General features: G+C 40.8%; 1 protein-coding gene across 11 annotated transcripts in view; it reads left to right on the top strand.

Annotated features, from left to right (window-relative positions):
- LINGO2 (leucine rich repeat and Ig domain containing 2) overlaps positions 1-16,577 on the top strand; it is a 1,453,939-nt gene that overhangs the window by 972,163 nt on the left and 465,199 nt on the right. For all 11 annotated transcript variants that reach the window (XM_059889349.1, XM_059889352.1, XM_059889347.1 and 8 more), the window contains one exon: positions 13,061-13,093. The gene's annotated coding sequence lies outside the window, so the exon portion shown is untranslated. The remainder of the gene's footprint in view (positions 1-13,060; positions 13,094-16,577) is intronic.

Here is a 16,577-nt window from a genome sequence, read left to right on the forward strand (position 1 = left end):
GACGGAGAAGGCAATGGCACCCCACTCCAGTACTCTTGCCTGGAAAATCCCATGGATAGAGGAGCCTGGTGGGCTGCAGTCCATGGGGTCGCAAAGGGTCAGACACGACTAAGCGATTTCACTTTGACTTTTCACTTTCATGCATTGGAGAAGGAAATGGCAACCCACTCCAGTGTTCTTGCCTGGAGAATCCCAGGGACGGGGGAGCCTGGTGGGCTGCCGTCTATGGGGTCACACAAAGTCGGACACGACTGAAGTGACTTAGCAGCAGCAGCAGTGGTTTTGATTTGCATTTCTCTAATAATGAGTGATGTTGAGCATCTTTTCATGTGTTTGTTAGCCATCTGTATGTCTTCTTTGGAGAAATGTCTATTTAGTTCTTTGGCCCATTTTTTGATTGGGTCATTTATTTTTCTGGAATTGAGCTGTAGGAGTTGGCTTGTTCCCACCAGTTTCCACTGTTTTGAATATGTTGTCCTTTTCTGAAAACCTTCTTCCAAGAAGTCCACATACTTCCTTTCCTAATAAGCCTTTCCCATACTCTACGGTCATTTTTGGGAGATTAAGGAAGGGAAGAAAAAGCATTCCAGGTAGAAAAGGGGCTATACAGAAAGATAAGATGAAGCCCAGAAATCTCTGCTCTTATGCACAGAAAAGCCTGAAGGCCTATAGTACTTCAGCTTAAAGGCTGAGTACTTCCTGTAAGATGGACAGAGGCCAGCCCACCAACGGCCTGAAGCGCACACTTGAGTGTCTTCATGTAAGTCTTCATCTTACAGGGCACGTGTGTGTGCGACAGTCTTAGTCGCTCAGTCATGTCTGACTCTTTGCGACCCCATGGACTGCATCCTGCCAGGCTCCTCTGTCCATGGAATTCTCTAGGCAAGAATACTGGAGTTGGTAGCCATTTCCTCCTCCAGGGGATCTTCCCATCCCAGAGTCTGAACCTTAGTCTCCCGCACTGCAGGCAGATTCTGTACCATCTAAGCCACCAGGCAGGTGCAAATTAAGATTTTTAACCAGGAATGGTTCTAAATTGGGCTTGAGGAAGGGTAGAAAACCCTGCCTCTACACCTATGACCTTTTACCACAGGATTCCCCCTTTTTTTTTTTTTTTTTGTCTTTCTTCTAATTGTTATGTATGATATAAATCTCCACAAACCTTGTTTGGGAAAAAAAAAGTATGAAAGAAACTATGATAGTATTTATTTGGTGATTCCAAAGTATCAAACACATTAATTGCTGTTCATCATTTAATCCTTACTGGAGTCCAGTGAGATAGATGCTCTTTTATTACCACTCCCATTTTACAGATCAAGATCACAAGCATAGGAATTAAGTAATTTGTCAAAGATCACACAGTAAGTTGACGAGCATGAGGAGGCTGTCTCAAAGCAGAGCGAGTGTTATTAGCCACTGCTTTAGTGCTTTCCATTGAAATGTGCACGTGGCTTGCAGAACTTAATTATAATATTCCTATATGAGGTTTCCAGCCATTGAGGAGCCAGAGATCGCACATGAATGAGCCCTGTGAGATTCAGGGCTTTGCTCTGAATACTGCTGATGTACAGCAAAGGACATATTAAATGTGTTTACTTGGCTTTCAACTAACTCTCTCTATGGATATTATTTGTGTCCTTAATATAAATGAACACCTATTAATGGTCTGCTGTGTGTTCTAGGTAGTTGGCTAAACTCATTTAATATATAATTTATTGATGTGATTGTTTTACAGAGACATATATAAAGAGTTTTTCATGTGAATCTTTGCATGTGAATCATTTCATGTGAGAATATCTGGACTCTAGACATTTGAGATATTCTAATAATATTTTTATATTTTGAATGACACAGATGATAAATACAATCAACTGATAGTTTAATACTTCAGTAATATTATCAAAGAAGAAAAGGAGCTAATACTTACTTTATGTCTAATAAATGCTGGGCACTATCAGTGTGCTCTGCTTAGTGTCTCAGTCGTGTCCAGCTCTTGCTACCCCATGAACTGCAGGCCACCAGGCTCCTCTGTCCTAGAGGCTTCTCCAGGCAAGAATACTGGAGTGAGTTGCCATCCTCTTCTCCAGGGGATCGTCCCAACCCAGGGATCAAACCGAGGTCTCTTGTACTGCAGGTGGATTCTTTACCGATTGAGCCACCAGGGAAGCCCACTATCTGTATAGCATCTCAGTATTTCTCAAAACAAATCTTGAGGTAGGTAAATCACTCAGTCCTCTCCGACTCTTGGTGACCCCATGGACTTCAGCACACCAGGCTTCCTTGTCTTTCACCATCTCCCAGAGTTTGCTCAAACTCATGTGCATTGAGTCGATGATGCCATCCAACCATATCATCCTCTATCGTCCCCTTCTCCTCCTGCCTTCAATCTTGCCCAGCATCAGGGTCTTTTCCAATGAGTCGGCCCTTTGCATTAGGTGACCAGAGTATTGGAGCTTCAGCTTCAGCATCAGTCCTTCCAGTGAATATTCAGGACTCATTTCCTTAAGGATTGACTTATTTGATCTCCTTGCTGTACAAGGGAGTCTCAAGGGTCTTCTCCAACACCACAATTTGAAAGCATCAATTCTTCAATTCTCAGTCTTCTTTAAGGTCCGACTCTCACATCCTCATGTGACTATTGGAAAAAAACCATAGCTTTGACTATACGGACCTTTGTTGGCAAAGTGATGTCTCTGCTTTTTAATATGCTGTCTTGGTTTGTCATAGCTTTTCTTCCAGGGGACAAGTATCTTTTAATTATTGCCATTTTATAGATAAGGAAACTGAGGTTCAGAGAAGTTATGGAACTTGCCCAGTATTTCCCTGTAAATATGTATTGATGCTGGAATCCAACCTAGGTGTGTCTGAGCCCAAAGATTCTGCTGTTTTTACTGTGACCTACTCAATACATGATCACTACGTGCATTAAAAGTATGTATACATTTTTGGATATGTAAACAGGAAAAAAAAAAACACTTAAGATACAAAATTTGAATGATGTTCTGAGTCTGTTGATCCACAAGGCAACATTCTAGTGATGTGGTCAATAGTCTTCCCCAAACTGGCAGTTGTGGGCTTCTTCTCAGTACAATAGGATGGTTAGGTTAGAAATGCAATATAAATGACCATCTAAATGATTTCCTCAGTTGTCAGTACAGGGTCAACTTTCTCTACACTAAACACTTTAATCAGACACAATTGAGTGGACTCTGGGCGGAAGGTAAAGATTTTCCTTTAAAGTCATGGTTATAGTCTAAAACTAATGAGGACCTTAAAGTATCTGACCTTCTTTGAAAAGATCATTGCCTTTTTTTTTTTTTTTCCTTCTTGATGATAATCATTTAGACATTAAGTATGGTCTTGTATATTCAATATACATGTCAAGTCCAAATTGAAAAGGGCAGTTATAATTATTCCCTGAGAAGTGCTTATATTTCCTGAGATTTGCTACCTATATGCAAAGCCACACACAGCTCCACATTATATATCATATCAACAGCCTCAAACTCACCAACCAGTGGGGCCTGGAATTATTCTCACTGCCCTTGGCACACAAATATCCAGAGACACATCTTTTCCCTTTTTCTATCATGTTAATTAAAACTCTACAGTCGAATTTCCAGCTTTTCTTTTTTGTGCTTGGAGTTTTTGTTTTTTGGGTTTTCAGTTCAGTTCAGTCGCTCAGTCATGTCCAACTCTTTGCGACCCCATGAATCGCAGCACGCCAGGCCTCCCTGTCCATCACCAACTCCCGGAGTTCACCCAAACTCCTTTCCATCAAGTCAGTGATGCCATCCAGCCATCTTATCCTCTGTCATCCCCTTCTCCTCCTTCCCCCAACCCCTCCCAGCATCAGAGTCTTTTCCAATGAGTCAACTCTTCACATGAGGTGGCCAAAGTATTGGAGTTTCAGCCTCAGCATCAGTCCTTCCAAAGAACACCCAGGACTGATCTCCTTTAGAATGGACTGGTTGGATCTCCTTGCAGTCCAAGGGACTCAAGAGTCTTCTCCAACACCACAGTTCAAAAGCATCAATTCTTCGGTGCTCAGCTTTCTTCACAGTCCAACTTTCACATGCATACATGACCACTGGAAAAACCATAGCCTTGACTAGACAGAACTTTGTTGGCAAAGTAATGTCTCTGCTTTTGAATATGCTGTCTAGGTTGGTCATAACTTTCCTTCCAAGGAGTAAGCGTCTTTTAATTTCATGTCTGCAATCACCATCTGCAGTGATTTTGAAGCCCCCAAAAATAAAGTATGACACTGTTTCCACTATTTCCCCATCTATTTGCCATGAAGTGATGGGACCAGATCCCATGATCCTAGTTTTATGAATGTTGAGCTTTAAGCCAACCTTTTCACTCTCCTCTTTCACTTTCATCAAGAGGGTTTTTAGCTCCTCTTCACTTTCTGCCATAAGGGCGGTCTCATCTGCATATCTGAGGTTATTGATATTTCTCCCGGCAATCTTGATTCCAGCTTGTGCTTCATCCAGCCCAGCATTTCTCATGATGTACTCTGCATATAAGTTAATTAAACAGGGTGACAATATACAGCCTTGATGTACTCCTTTTCCTGTTTGGAACCAGTCTGTTGTTCCATGTCCAGTTCTAACTGTTGCTTCCTGACCTGCATATAGGTTTCTCAAGAAGCAGGTCAGGTGCTCTGGTATTCCCATCTCTTGGAGAATTTTCCACAGTTTATTGTGATCCACACAGTCAAAGGCTTTGCCATAGTCAATAAAGCAGAAATAGATGTTTTTCTGGAACTCTCTTGCTTTTTCCATGATCCAGCAGATGTTGGCAATTTGATCTCTGGTTCCTCTGCCTTTTCTAAAACCCGCTTGAACATCTGGGAGTTCATGGTTCATGTATTGCTGAAACCTGGCTTGGAGAATTTTGAGCATTACTTTACTATCGTGTGAGATGAGTGCAATTGTGCAGGAGTTTGAGCATTCTTGGCATTGCCTTTCTTTGGGATTGGAATGAAAACTGACCTTTTCCAGTCCTGTGGCCACTCCTGAGTTTTCCAGATTTGCTGGCATATTGAGTGCAGCACTTTCACAGCATCATCTTCCAGGATTTGAAATAGCTCCACTGGAATTCCATCCCCTCCACTAGCTTTGTTCATAGTGATGCTTTCTAAGGCCCACTTGATTTCACACTCCAGGATGTCTGGCTCTAGGTGAGTAGGGGACTGTTTTGTTTGTTTGTTTGCTCTGTGTTTTGTTTTCAGGCTTGATACAATCCACTTCTCAGTTGTTCATTAACTGCTAACTTGCTTCAGTCATGTCCAACTCTGTGCAACCCCATAGACAGCAGCCCATCAGGCTCCCCCATCCCTGGGATTCTCCAGGCAAGAACACTGGAGTGAATTGCCATTTCCTTCTCCAATGCATGAAAGTGAAAAATGAAAGTGAAGTCGCTCAGTCGTGTCTGACTCTTTGCAACCCCATGGACTGCAGCCTACCAGGCTCCTCTGTGCATGCTAGGCAAGAGTACTGGAGTGGCGTGCCATTGCCTTCTCTGGTTCATTAACTAGGGCCCTGGAAAAGATGATGGCTTCCTCTCTGAAAGTCCAAACACTTTCTATTAGTCATCATCACTGTCAGGGATCCTGTTCTGAACGGCATTATTTTCTACCCATCATGCTGGACTTTCTTGAATATTGACTCCAAGCACAGTAGAGTTTACCATGTTCCTTTGGGCCATGGACAGTGGACTTTTCTGGCTCTGGGAAGAAATAATACATGTCCAGGGGCAGAACCCTAGTCACACCCAGCTCCTGCTCTTATTTTTTTTTCCTAATGAGCCTGAGTTGCTGTGGACCCAACATGCTCCATACATATGAAATACACATGCATTCCTGCTTCTTTCTTCCCATCCAGGTTTTAGTATTTTGTGCTTATTTTAAGCCTGTACTGCGACTGTTCTGTATTTCACCTCCAATCCATGCTACATATCTATGTCAAATTGATCTCCCCAGAGTTTCACTTTCTTTATACTACCCTTTTCAAAAATACTTTATAGCTTCCTGTTGTCTGAAATAAGCTGAAAAATTGTTAAGCCTGACAAAGAATATCTTTCACATACAGTGTTTTGGTCTATCCAGACATATGTCCTCTGTACTCACTCTACCCCATATACTGATATAACTTTACTGGTCTTTATTCTCTGATCATTTACCTTGACTCTTCCCCGTAACTGAAGGAACCCCAAGCTCCCTATTTCTTCATCTGTTTTCATTTGCCTGCTTTTTAAGACTTTTTCCTCCATGACAATTCCCCTTTTAAAGAATTTCACAGTTGAAAGAAACCTTTGAAGGCACTGAGGTCAATCATAGATTTTTGTGATCTGCTCCTCTCCAAAATATGCTTTGTTGACGGTCACATAATTTATGTCTGGTGGCAGGGACATTAGTACAGGGCTAAAACTGTGTCTTACCTGTGTATTGTCAGGGTATGATCCATTTTAGAAACAGTATATTTTCTTGAAATATCTTTGCTAAATGAATGAATAAATGAATGAGTGACTCTTTCTTGAGGCAGGTGCCAGCAAACATTTCCTGTAAATGGTCACGTAAATGAATTTGGCTTTGTGGGGTGTATGATCTCTGTCACAACTCCTCGCATCTGCTACTGTAGCAGTAAAGCAGACAAAAACAATGTGTTTTTAATGTCTCTAAATAAAGAGCATAGAATTGGTGGCAAGATTTGGCAGTCTGTAATTCACCAACTTTTGTCTTAAGGCACAAACCATCTCTAAACAGTTTTTAGTATTCTTCCTTAGTTACTTCAAATATCTCTAGGGAAAATTTTATAATGTTTTCTCTGATGTTCCAAAACAGCTCACATGCTTCCTGTGCTCACGTTCAATTCTTTCAGTGATTTCTTGTATTAATGTTATTTTGATTTTCTTTACTAACTTAGCCTTTCTCCTATATTATGTCCCATTTGTTTGTGGATTTTTCAAAACAAAAAGCAGTACTCCATATTGATATGACTACTGAAAGGCAATTCAAGCTCATTCCCTACCTTACTCTATATGGGACAGATGTAATAGTAAAACTTGCCATGGCATTTGTAGGGGAGAACTTATGCTGTAGCTAGTTCAGAACTCTCATAGTGCAGCTCTATACTCTTATCTAAACTATGGGTTCTCCACCTCTCAGATCCCATGTCTGATGATCTGAAGTGTAGTAATAATAGAAATAAAGTTCACAATAAATGTAATGCAGTGGAATCATTCCAAAACCATCCCCACCTCTCTGGTCCGTGGAAAAATTGTCTTCCATGAAATTGTCCCCTGTGGCCAAAACGGTTGGAGACTTCTAAATTCTAAACCATTCTATATTATGTAGTGTTTGGTGGTAGAGAGGAGTGGAGACTGAATAGAGAGTCTCATAGTTTTACTATATGGCTTTCTTATTTTATTTTGAAAGACTGATATGAAAGACTAGTTTATAAATAATATCTGTAATCTCATTTGCTAAGCCACTTAGGTTGTGTCCAACTCTTTGCAACCCTATGGACCATAGCCTTCCAGGCTCCCCTGTCTATGGGATTGTCCAGGCAAGAATACTGGAATGGGCTGCCATTCCCTCCTCCAGGGGATCTTCCCAACCCAGGAACTGAACCCTGGTCTCTTAGTCTTCGCATTGGCAGGCGGGTTCTTTACCACTAGATAATGATTCTCACCAAATGCATTGTGTTACCTTTATTTCATCACTCAGTCACTTGTGATCTTTGTCCCATCCGTTCTCTCCCTTTTATTTTATCTTCCCATATACATATTCAGTTAATCACACCAAGATATTTATCAAGTATTTACCACGTTGCTGGTTACAGTGCCAGGTACCAGCAACTGGTAGGCTCTTCCTCAATGGATAACAACTATTTTCTGCCTCACTGTGGCAAGTTTCATTCTTATCTCAGTTTATCAGATTTTGTCTTGTGTTTATTTATCATGCTAAGCCCTTAGTGCAGCATTTCTATGGAATCACATGAGTAAACCAAGAATACCACGTATGTTTAAATAGAAGAGTACGATAATGTCACCCAGAGTTAAGAGTGGGCAAATGAAATAAAGGAATTAATGATCTGGAATTTCTTTAGAAACAGCTTAAAGCAATATAATTCCAGACAAGAGATTACAGAAAGATGATGACTGCTGAGTTGAACTGTTCGCTGGTTGTAAAATCCTAACTGCAGTCTCTCAAAATTACACAGAATTAGGTAACAGGATTCTGTGTTCCGATTGTAAAGCCTGCCTGAAGTAATATTTTACCGGACCATAAGTTGTTCAGACTACATTTCATGCCTGATAAAATCCTTACATTTATGGTAGAAAATTTAAGCCTTTGTTCTGTAACTAATCTTTTAAGTTTTCCAAAACCGAGCAGTTCGGGAATTTTTTTTTTTTTTTTTCCCCTAGAAAATGGCATGACTAAAAGAATACTGTTCTTCAAAAATAGACTAGCATAATTAGGAATTTTTCTCAAATTATCTTTGAAATTAGTCTTGAATTATATTTTGTAGGTTTTCTAGACAAGAGGACTGGAGTGGGTTGCCATTTCCTTCTCCAGGGGTTCTTCCCAACCCAGGGATTGAACCTGGGTTCCCCGGCATTGGGGGCAGACGTACCATCTGAGCCACCAGGGAAACCCTATATATGCACAGATATATACACATATGTGCATATACATTTTAATATAATGTTATAAATTCATAAATGTAGATATACAGATAGAGATTTCTGTATCTACTAATTTATCTCAGTCTGGAATTTAAGAGACATAAATAGATTAGATTAATATTCCTACAGCAGTATAATTGTAGTCATTGGGTAACACTGAAGAATGCTTTCTAATTTACAGGTTTAAACGTATCCTTATCAACTGTGTTTACTGCCTAGATAAAAATATGTTGAAAATTAGATTAAACTGTTCTCTGTGGAAGATGGGAAGATCAAATGAATAGGATATGGACTTTAGATCCAGTCATATCTGTGTTCAATTCTCAGTTCCATGTATTCTGAATTTGTATTCTTGCTTTAGGTCAGTTTTCCAAAGAAACAGACTCTGAGGTGGAGGTTTTGATGTAGGAAGTTTGTTGAAGAGTGTATTTGTGTTTAATTATAGGTGTCCCAGAAGGCCAAAGAGGGGCCTGGCCTTTCTACCCATATGAGTGAAAGAAAGTGAAAGCATTAGTCTCTCAGTCAAAGCACTTAGCAGGGCACTTTGCAATCCCATGGACTGTAGCCCACCAGGCTCCTCTGTCCATGGCATTATCCAGGCAAGAATACTGATGTGAGTTGCCATTCCCTTCTCCAGGGGATCTTCCCAACCCAGGAATCAAACCCAGGTCTCTTGCATTGCAGGCAGATTCTTTACCATATGAGCCACCAGGGAAGCCCTTGTATCTGTATAAGGATCAGTCATTAGAAGTGAGCTGCCTGTGGGAAGGTGAATGATCTTGGGTCAAGCACTTCCCTTTGGTGGAATGAGGAAAATCCCCAGAGAAAGAGTCACTGTGAGCCACCAGGAACCAGTACTTCCGGCAGCTGGGGGATGAGTGCCTTGTCCTGAGGGAGATCTGGATTCTGTCCTGCAGCATCTACCATGTGCATTCCTGTGACTCTTGGCTCTTTATGCTTCATGTATTACATTTATCACATCTTGGAACAGCCCCTTCAGCATTCTGGTAAGTCTCCTTTCCTGGCAAAGCCCCTAAGTGGAAGGTTAGAACTCCAGCCCGTGCCAGTGCAGCTAGTTTCAAGGACACAGCTGAAAACTACTCTCCCTTTATTCTTTTCTCTCTTCTACTAACTGTCCTAGGGTATCCTTACCCAGCACTTCTACTGATCCATATGGCTTACCTTGGGGGTGGAACAGGCCATTACTGAGGGGTCTGAACCCCTCCTCACAAGTCCCTTCTTAGGCCATGGCTGCTGCACTTGTCCATTTATTATCAAAAACAAGGAAATACCAAGAAATTCCCATTGAATCACCTGAAGACTACAAATTCTTCCCTGCCCTTGTTATCCGACAGTAGCCCTCTTCCTGATGCTGACCACTTATCCCTAATAGTACGACTCCTCTCTTTGTGCTAGTCTCCTAGCACAAGGAACCCAAAGTACTTGGATATGAGGTATATCCTAAAGTTCAGTGAGACTCCTCCCGTGTCCTCTCATGAAGCGTGTGCGTGTGCTTAGTCACTCGGTCATGTCCGACTCTTGCAGCCCCATATGCTGCAGCCCGCCAGGCTTCTCTGTCCATGGCATACTCCAGGAAAGAATACTGGAATGGGTTGTCATTTCCTTCTCCAGGGGATCTTCCCAACCCAGGAAACAAACCCGGGTCTTCTGCATTGCGGGCAGACCCTGTACTGACTGAGCTATGAGGAAAGGCCCTCGTGAAGCATACTCCCTCTGAAAACCAGGATCTCTAGATGCAGAGAGTCTAAATTTGTGGGTTAGAAAGCACAGATTCCCCATTTAGGCCACTGGGAGTGATGTCAGTTTTGACTACTTCTACTTCCTCCCCTGGTTTCCTAGACCCATGTAATCTGTCTACTGGAGTGTGTGCATGCGAGCATGCTCAGTCATGTCCAACTTTTTTGGAACCCATGACTATAGTCTGCTAGGTTCCTCTGTCCATGAAATTTTCCAGACAAGAGTACTGGAGTGGTTGCCACTCCCCATTCCAGGGCATCTCCCTGATGCAGGGATTGGTCTTCTACATCTCCCACATTGGCAGGTAGATTCTTTACCACTGCATCATCTGGGAAGCCCTATCTATTGGAGATGAAATACCAAAGAATGGTCATGGGTTAGTGTGTTTCCCACATCCTTTACATGGCACCCATCATCACAGGACATCATTTCCAAGCTGGTGCCACAGCTGCCCCTCCAGAAGGCTATTCCATATGTCTGTCATGCCAGCAGTTTCTAGCTCATGCCGTATGTATCAGGATAGGTGGATCCCATGATTATATATACACTGCTGACTTCCACTGTATTTCCATTGGTGAGAGGTAATATTATGCCATGTTGTGTACTGATGAATCAGGTACTCTATAGGCGCTTGGATAACAGTGATGAATAAGGCTCTGCGGGCAGATAAGCAAACCCTTATTTAGAACTGGTTTTAGTTCAGGTCAAAATGAATCACTGTTCTTAAGGTGGCAGGAATCCAATGTCATAATCAGCTTTCTATCACGTGGCTGGTTGGTCTCCCTATGGATGGTGCTGAAATTGAAGCTCAGCACAGATCCCTGTTACTGCCAAGGTAGGCAGCTCATCAGCCTTTATGAGGCTGTGGGGAAATAGAAATATATATTGTGTGGCCTGAATCAAATAGATGGCTTCCACCAAGACAGCAAAGGGAAGGTTATTCTAAGGCCTAAAAAAGAAATATAAGAGGAAAATGGAACTTCTTGGGCAAGGATCAGAAACAGGAATCAGAAGCTAACAGAAGACCAAGACTAGATCCCAGAATTGTTTAAGCTGCATAAGATGGTGTTAAGCCAGTGGCTAGAATGTGGTCTACTAACATCTCACTAATTTATGTACTTATTATTCTTTCTTTTTTAATTTCCTGTTTTGTTTGCCCTTAATTCCCATGGTTCCATTTCATCTTCATTACTTTTTGGTGGACTACTTGATTTTCCAAGTTAAAAGAACAGAGACCAACTTGGAAAATTTGGGCAAATTAATCACTTCAGATATGATTCATTTTCCTTATTAAGAAAATCACAGTGAAAATATTTGCCTGAAGAGTTATGGGATATAAAAGCATATCTACAAAGTACTGTGTATGGTAGCTCCTCAATCACTTCTTATTAATTTTGAAAAACTCCTAAACAACTGCTGCTGAATTCCTAAGGAGGAAATGATAGGCCTCCCCTCTTTGTTCGGGGCACTGGTTGTAGAGATCTGGCAAAGTAGGAATAAGTCAGAGAAATGAGATGAGTTAGTAGAGATCCACTTCCCATGTTCCTAGGAGCTCACGTAATCAGATTCAGTGATTGGCCATGAATTTTATTTTTTGAAATAGTATAATTTTTGTGTTAACTTTGGGATGTTCTTGATTTACTAGCTCTGTGATGTTAAGTAAATTCTTCAATACTTGTGGACCCTAGAAAATTTTAATAAAAATGTTAGTTACCTCATGGGCTTGGTAGGTAGGGTAAATGAGAAATGTGTGTAATTCACATATAACTGTACATAATATCCCATATGTCATATGCATGGCAGCCTGATTGTGTCATGTCTACCACATAACAAATGCTATTATTATTATGGTTTCCCAGAATACATATCTGAGATCCCAAAAGGATGTTTTATTTCAGCGTTTTTCCCTCACCTCCCCATTCCTCAAAGAGAACAATGACTACAGAACATCAGTTGGGTAAATAGTGCATTATCATAATTACAATTTCCCTGAGAAAAGTGGCTTGCAGTTTGAATATTCAGTGTCACAATTGCAATTTCCATAAGGAATGTAGAACAGTTATTATAAACAACACAATGACCACTTGGTCCATAAGGGAGAACAGATTATCGGGGGAGTGAGAAGAGACGGGTAGCACGAGCCTGTGTTCTAATTAGCATTCAAGGGTAGAAACACAGGACCCGAGAATAAGTTGTAATAGCCTCTTAAAGCACTTTTGTCTGAATTTATCAAACAGTCTTCTCATGATGCAGGATTCCTAGGTTGATTAAGTCCTGCCTATGTAATTTTTCCTTATATCTAATCATTTTTAGTAAACATCCTCCCTGTATCTTTCCTCATTGTCATTCATGATTGCTATGCCCCTAAGAAATTTTAAAAAGCAAACTAACAAAATACGAAAAGCACAAAATGTTTTAAAAAATAGATTAAGGGGAGAAAAAGTTTCATCAGAGGGTTTCTCTCTTCACAGTTAAATGTGTCTCCTTTGTCAAGGGAAAAATGCTAAAAGTTTTTTTTTAACAAATGCTCTTTTTACTTCTGTTGCCTTAATTGGTTTCACTTAAATTTCCTTTTTTTTCCCCCTGTCTTTTTTATTTTTTGCAGGTGATATGAGAAAAACAGAATGCAGCTTTCAAGGTTGGTACTTTTCATGATGTTTTAACACCTCTTATTAATATGAAACAGAGTATGAAAGAAGTAGAGTGTCGTTAGTTTTTCACAGCTAGTGATTAGAAGCCATTATGCTTTTATTTTTTTCACTCGTGGATGGAGAAGTACAACATAAATTGTTACAAAGTACAATGTAGCAATTGAATATAATCTGATAAAATCCTTGGCAAAATTGTGAAATTTGAAATATTCAATGGTTTTCTACTCTATTCATGCATCATGCCATCCATCCACCATTCATATTTTTTTTTCAGTGAATACTTATTACATACATACTGTGTACAAGGCCCTGTGGTCTGATTTTCCTCTATTCATACCGTGTTTGGCTCAGTTCAGTTCAGTCGCTCAGTCGTGTCCAACTCTTTTCGACCCCATGAATCAGAGCACGCCAAGCCTTCCTGTCCATTACCAACTCCCGGAGTTCACTCAGACTCAACGTCCATCGAGTCAGTGATGCCATCCAGCCATCTCATCCTCTGTCGTCCCCTTCTCCTCCTGCCCCCAATCCCTCCCAGCATCAGAGTCTTTTCCAATGAGTCAACTCTTCGCATGAGGTGGCCAAAGTACTGGAGTTTCAGCTTTAGCATCATTCCTTTCAAAGAACACCCAGGGCTGATCTCCTTCAGAATGGACTGGTTGGATCTCCTTGCAGTCCAAGGGGGACTCTCAAGAGTCTTCTCCAACACCACAGTTCAAAAGCATCAATTCTTCAGGGCTCAGCTTTCTTCACAGTCCAACTCTCACATCCATGCATGACCACTGGAAACTGACCTTCACCATATTCCCAATCCCACACATTTTTCCAATGTTCCTTGATATCTCTGACAATAAACCTTCATCTGTTATCACAGATCTTCAATTTAACTTACTATATCTGATACACGAGCAGTGTTTCCAGCACATTGCTCAGTTATGCACTCAGATATGTCCCAAATAATTGAGATAAAACCATTATGGTGGAGAGAAAACCATTAGTGTGACAATGAGCAAATGACTCCTCTCTTCATACTAATAAACTGTATGATGCTTTTTACTATTATGTGAGATGCATTGCTATTTGTAGATTACTATAACATAGTTTAGGTGGACTTCCCTGGTGGCTCAGATGGTAAAGCGTCTGCCTACAATGTGGGAGCACCCCACTCCAATACTCTTGCCTGGAAAATCCCATGGATGGAAGAGCCTGCTAGGCTACAGTCCATGGGGTTGCAAAGAGTCGGACATGACTGAGTGACTTTCTTCTTCTTTCTTATAACATAGTTTAGTAGTAATCTATTTAGTGTAATCTATAATATCAGTTATCTTTTCTCAAAAGTCTGGCTATAGGCCTTCTTTCCCTATACAATTTAAGCAATCTTAAGACTTTCAGGAACAAATGTGTTATTACATTGTATTTGAAAACAAGCAAGGCATTCAAAATACACATGAAATGGCTCCTTTGTAAGAATGGCAGTGGTAGATTGAACCAAACTTCTTGGGAAACAGAGACTGAAAGTTTTCTGCTTATTTTTTTCTGCTAAATCAGCAGTGGTTAGTGAATAGAAATTTATAAACTTATGCGCTAAATATTGTTTTAATTTTGAGGGAATGTTCCTATTGTTTTATTATCATGAACATTATTATATTTACTTAAAAGAGGCTTTCTAATTTTCCTTACTAAAATTGATTTCCTGTAAAGCATTAAAAGAAAAAGAAAAAAAAAAAACTAAAGTCTTGAGGTCCTCAACAGAAAATTCTGCTGCCAGAGGTTTTCACAAACATAACTTTCATAATTGGAAGGGACTCTAGTGACTATCTGCCAATCTAATTTAACTCATTTAATCTAAAGAAGTCTAAATTATCTCAGCCATCAATCTATGTAATTATAATACTTACTGGGAAGTGCTGAGTAGTGGTTGAGAAGTTGGTCTCTCAAATCAGCGTGCCTGAGTTTGAATGTTATTTACCCATATATTTTTTGCATATTGAGCCAGCTTATTAACATCTCTTGTCCCTGCTTTCTTCAGTTGTAAAATGAAAGAAATGAGACTACATTCTTCATAAGGTTGTTAGAGAATAAATGAGACTGTGTGTTTACAAATCACTTTGACATATTGTAAGAATACAGTAAATGATTGTTGCCATTATTATTACTTTTCTATGATTACTGTTATTACAAAGCATTATTACAAAGCAGGCAGCATCTTCACTTCTCTGAAATAAACTTCTCTATGGATGTGATCTTTCATTTTCCCCATCAGAGATGTATGTATTCACCTTATGGTCACATTTGGTTGCCTGTGAAATTATAGATAACCTGGGACTGTCTATCAAGTTAGGACATCTTCTGGTAGCAAACAGTATCTACTTTTTTTTTTTCTAAATATAAGATTTGATAAACATCACCAAGGTGAGAAAAGTAAGCAATCTGAGTGATTGCTGGGGGTGGGGTAGGAGTGGAGAACAGAATGAGTGATAGCAAGAAGGAAGTCATTGGAAGGAGAGATTTGGTGCCAACTTCCAAATCTCACTCGGACAGAAACTAGCATTGTCTGTGCCTTTGTGTGCAGAGAGCCCCTTCATTCATGGTGATGTGAGGCCTGATAGATGGATGGGAGGCTGATGAAGATTGGTGGAAGAGAGGAAACCTGCAGGAAAGATTGGAAGTTATTATTCCATGGCAATAAAAATGGCAAAGTGGAAGAACCATATAAAAGAATGCAACTAGAGCCCCTTTCTCTTGGTGAGACCTGCAGAGTGTTTTATGTAGCTGGCATCCAGGCATATTAGAGGAAAGCCATCCCTCCCTCAGTGGAGACTGGTCACTGACCCCAGACCGTGTCACCAACATGCAAAGGCCATCCAACAGGAGCCTCTTGGTGCCGGGGCTCAGGGTAAGCCCAAATGCAAGAGGTTGGAGTGAACAGATCCTACTCTGTTCAGCCTCTCTTGGTGAGGCAACAGACACCCCAGGGTCCACCAGACTGATGGCATAAGAAGGGGAGATTTGTCAGCTCCCCACATAAATCTTTGGATTCATCTTGACACATGTTCTGGCAAGTATGTATACATGTTAAACTTTGACCTTTTATAGAGAAAGAGCCTCCTTTGATCCAACAGGAAAAATGGCACCTCTAATTCAGTGTCATAGAAACTGCCAGGTATTTCATAATCCAAGTAAAGCAGGAGAGTACTGAAATGTCTTCATCTGGCCTCTGAGTTAGCAAGACTCAAAACCTAATTTATAAACACACATGGGTAAAGCTCTGTAGCACAGCTCTGTAGTCTCAAGTAGTCTCATCCATCAGCATCTGAAACATCACTGGGTGACACCAGTTATGGTCTTCACACTGACTCCACTGCTGCTGCTGCTGCGTCTCTTCAGTCGTGTCCGACTCTGTGTGACCCCATAGACGGCAGCCCACCAGGCTCCCCCGTCCCTGGGATTCTCCAGGCAAGAACACTGAAATGG

The sequence above is a fragment of the Bos taurus genome, chromosome 8 (genome assembly GCF_002263795.3).
Source record: "Bos taurus isolate L1 Dominette 01449 registration number 42190680 breed Hereford chromosome 8, ARS-UCD2.0, whole genome shotgun sequence".
In the NCBI taxonomy this organism is placed as follows: Eukaryota; Metazoa; Chordata; class Mammalia; order Artiodactyla; family Bovidae; genus Bos; species Bos taurus.